Below are 4,083 nucleotides of genomic sequence, written 5' to 3'. Positions count from 1 at the left end.
TGTATTTCCTAAAAACACAAGTGCGGGTTCCTATTTTACATCTCTGATTCACGGTGTTGCAATGATGGCATCTCCGAAGTGAAAACTGTGTTGCATCTCCATGTAACACAAAGGAAGACCACATGTTCCCTGATGCCAGGGCAGGAAACTCTTCTCTATGATTCCCGTCACTCAGAGTGTGTGAACGGAAGAGGCTGTCTCAGTTCCTCATCACGCAGAAGAGAGTTTCCTGTTATGGGAAAGCGCTGCAAAGTTGTGGATGAACAATGAGCTGAAAAATTTCTCTTATATTTGCAAAGTTCTTTCCATATGGAGTATGTTTCCCCTGGTCTTTGGGAGTAAGATGATATTTGCCTTTCAAATAAAGTACATACTTTCTTGTGTCAGCTGGAGTTCACAATTTCCTTTTTGCATTGACTGCTGGGATTCTCAGGGATATATCTAGACTTAATTTCAGAAACAGTGTTATTCTAGCTCCCTGGTACAATGATGTCCTCTTTTCCTAGGCTATTTCTGTTTTGCCTTAAAATATGGCTACCTTATTAGTGCTATAAAGTTGTAAGACACCTCAAATTCTAAGTTGGACTATGAGGGCTCTGATGTCTGCATAAAATAAAAATATGTAAGGTTGATCAAAACTATGCTTCTCACAGTGAAATGTGGCTCCAAGCATGTAATATTTCTAGGAAAATGAATGGAATATGCAGCTACAATTAAAATTTAGGTTCAGCTCATGTAGTTTTCCATCTGAGTCTGTGGATATGCATCTGGCAAACTCTTGATGCTGGTGACATAGAAGCATTTGCCACCAGATATTTGTAAAATCTTTCTAACACAGTAGTGTAGATAGATGGGCCTTCAGTCTTACTAATACAGAGAGACTTTTGTGCCCTCATTTGGTGGATAAGAAATTGAGTTTTGTCCTGGCCCGAAAGCTCGATTGTTTAGAGGTCTTCCCAATACAGGAAAGTTGTGGGTTAGATCCCAGGTCGGGACACAAGCCTTGACTCTGTCCTGTCCCATCTCAGGAGCTTCCCTTCAGCACCAGAGCAAAACTAGGCCCTCTGAGGTCATCTGAGGATGAGACGTGAGTCTCCAAGAAGCAATCAATAAATGCATAAAAAGTGGAATAACAAATCGATGTTTCTCTCTTCTCTCTCTCTCACACACACTTACGTTTTCTCTCTCAAATCTAAATAAAAAATAAGAAAAAGATATTGAATCTCCAGTAAGTAAAATGATATCTTGTTCTAGGCTGTTAAAAAAAACCTGTAAGAATATTAGAGAAAACCCACTACAAATGATGTCTACCATAAAGAAAGTTATACCATTTTCATGGAAGGGAGGATTCTGTGAGTTCTAATTGTATTTCTTTTAATAACTTCATAATTTCCATAAAATAAAATGTAGCCACTTTTGTATGCATTTCTATGAATTTGAACAAATGGGATTGATCCATAATCAAAATATAGAGCATTCCTACTACCACCGAGACTTTCCCCACGTCTTTGTAGTTCATCACTGCCACCTCCAGCCCCTGATTCACCTTCAATCATGGTGAACTAATTCTGTTTATAGGAGAATTCCTATAAAGTACTGATTTGTGTCTATATTCTCTCATAATAATATTTGTGAAATTGATCCAAGTTCTATGTATGTGTTCTTTGTAATGTATTCTTACTAAGTGGTATTCCATTGTATCTCATCCTGGTTTTAACCTGTAATTTTCTAATAACAAGTGATGTTAAGCTTGTTTCATGTGGGTAGCTGCCATTATTTTTCTTATTAGGTGAAATGGCAGATTAACTCTGTGGCTATTTTTTTTTATAAAACAGTGGTAACACAAACTTATCAAAACATTTCTAATTGTCTGGGTCAGTGGCATTAAGGACATTCACATTGTTGTGGGACCATCACCACCATCCATCTCTAGATCTTTTGTCATTTTTCCCAAACTGACTCTCTGTGCCCATGAAAAGCAAAGCTCTCCATCCCCCCAGATCCTGGCAACCACCATTCTACGGTCTATGTCTCTGAACTTGCTAGTCTAAGTACTTCATGGAAGTGGTATCACACAGTATTTATCCTTTTGTGATTGACTTGCTACACTTAGCAGAGTATCTTCAACCCACATTGTGGTATGAGTCAGAATTCACTCCCTTTTTCGAGGACGAATAACATTTCCTTGTATGTGTACACCACATTGTGTTTGTCTGTTTCTTGGTCGATGGGTCCTTCGGCTATTTTCACCTAATGGTGAATAATGCTACTATGAACAGAGATGTATAAATATCCATTAAAATTCCTGCTTTCAATCCTTTGTGTAAATACCCAGAAGTGAAATGACTGGTTTTTATGGTAATTCTATTTTTAATGTTTTGAGGAACTGCCATACTGCGTTTAAAAGCATATGCACAGCCTTGGAATGTACAGCAAAGCCCAAGAGTTTCATTTTCTCCATATCTGTTCCAAGTCTCACTATTTCCTGTTTGTACTTTATTTGATTGATTTCAGAGAGGAAATGAGAGGGAGAGAGAGAGAGATAGAAACATTCATGAGAAAGAAACATCATCATTGAGCTGCCTCCTGCATGCCCCCTAATAGGGATGGAGCCCACAACCCTGGCATGTGTCCAGACCTGGAATCAAACCAGAGACCTTTTGGTTCCTGGGTCGACACTCAACCACTGATCCACAGCAGCCAGGCTCCTTTTGCTTTCTTTGAAGTTACTTTCACAGAACAGCAAGCTCCTGCTCCCTAAAATAAGGGTCACTCAGAAGATGACCCACTAATGTATCGGGACATGGAAGAGCAGAGCAAACAAAGTCTGGAGACATTCAAGGATTGAAAAGGTCACATGGACAGTGCAGAGGGCTGAATGATGGCCACCCAGAGATATCCAGTTCTTAATCCCTGGTACTCCAAAATGTTCCCATATAAGGGAAAGGCGGGCTTTACTGATGGGATTAAGGTAAGGATATCTACATGAAACCATCCTACATTATGAGGGTTGATCCTTGAATCCAGTCACAAGTGTCCCCAAGATAGACGTAGTAGGTTACTTTCTGCACACAGAGCAGGGTGAGGCCATGTGACCAGGAGATGGATCTCAGTGACACAGCCACAAACCAAGGACAGCCGGCACTACACCACCTGGAAGAAGCAAGAGATGGGTTCTCTCCTCCAGCCTCTGGACCGAGTGCGTCCCAACCAACAACTGGATTTCTACACAATAGAGCCCATTACACACGATGGGGTATAGGACATTACCCCAAGATGTGGCACCCTATCTTTCTTTGTATCTGAGGTCTCCAGCAACAACTTAGAAGGGCAGAAGGAGAAGATATTTTTCTCCCTACATGTATTTCTGGTCTCAAGAACTAAGAGATTAAATTTCCATTTTTTAAAGACACAGAGTGTGTGGGAATTTGTCAAATGGCCCCAGGAAACCAATACAGGCGGGAATTCATGGAACACCTCTGGGAGGACCCAGAGGAGGAGTCGAGATAAGACCTCCTTCTCCAGACTCATCCCTCTGTTCATCTTTGCAGCCAATTTCCTCAAAAGGTTGTCTGGGCCCACTATTCCCATATCCCCTCCCCCAATTCTCTCGGGCAGTTGTTCCAATCATATCTTCACACCTTTGCCACCAACCACAGAAACCTCTGTTGTCAGGGTCTCCAGTGACAATGTGTTTCCTTGTGTCTTCTCTTCTCTATGTGCCATCAGTCCTTTTCCTCCCTCACCTGTTGTCATCATCTCACACTGACTACCCATGTTCACATCTCCCATCTGGACCCCTCTCCTGATCTTCAGACGTCCACACCAACTCTCTCACTGACGGCCCCAGTTGGATATGAAGTGTCCTCTCAGAATGAACATCCACCTCAAAACCCCCCTCTCTGTGTCCATCAAACACACCCTTTCTGATGCTCAGGGTAAAAAACACTTGGGCACATTCTTCCTCTAGACTTTCAGACCCCAAGTCAACTGGAACTTCAATGTATATCCAGAAATTAAACCTCACTCTCCACCTCACTTCCCTGCTTCAGCCACCATGCCTTCTGTGTCCTTCGAATTCTC

The 4,083-nt window shown here is 41.7% G+C and overlaps 1 protein-coding gene across 1 annotated transcript in view; it reads right to left on the bottom strand.

Moving 5' to 3' along the window:
• The window catches only part of LOC102756894 (myeloid cell surface antigen CD33), a 10,839-nt gene that overhangs the window by 1,753 nt on the left and 5,003 nt on the right, over nt 1-4,083 (bottom strand). The window lies entirely within an intron of this gene.

This window comes from Myotis davidii, unplaced genomic scaffold (assembly GCF_000327345.1).
Source record: "Myotis davidii unplaced genomic scaffold, ASM32734v1 scaffold2152, whole genome shotgun sequence".
Classification (NCBI taxonomy): domain Eukaryota; kingdom Metazoa; phylum Chordata; class Mammalia; order Chiroptera; family Vespertilionidae; genus Myotis; species Myotis davidii.
The sequence above is the reverse complement of the archived record's forward strand: the minus strand, read 5'-3'. Positions and strand labels throughout refer to the sequence as shown.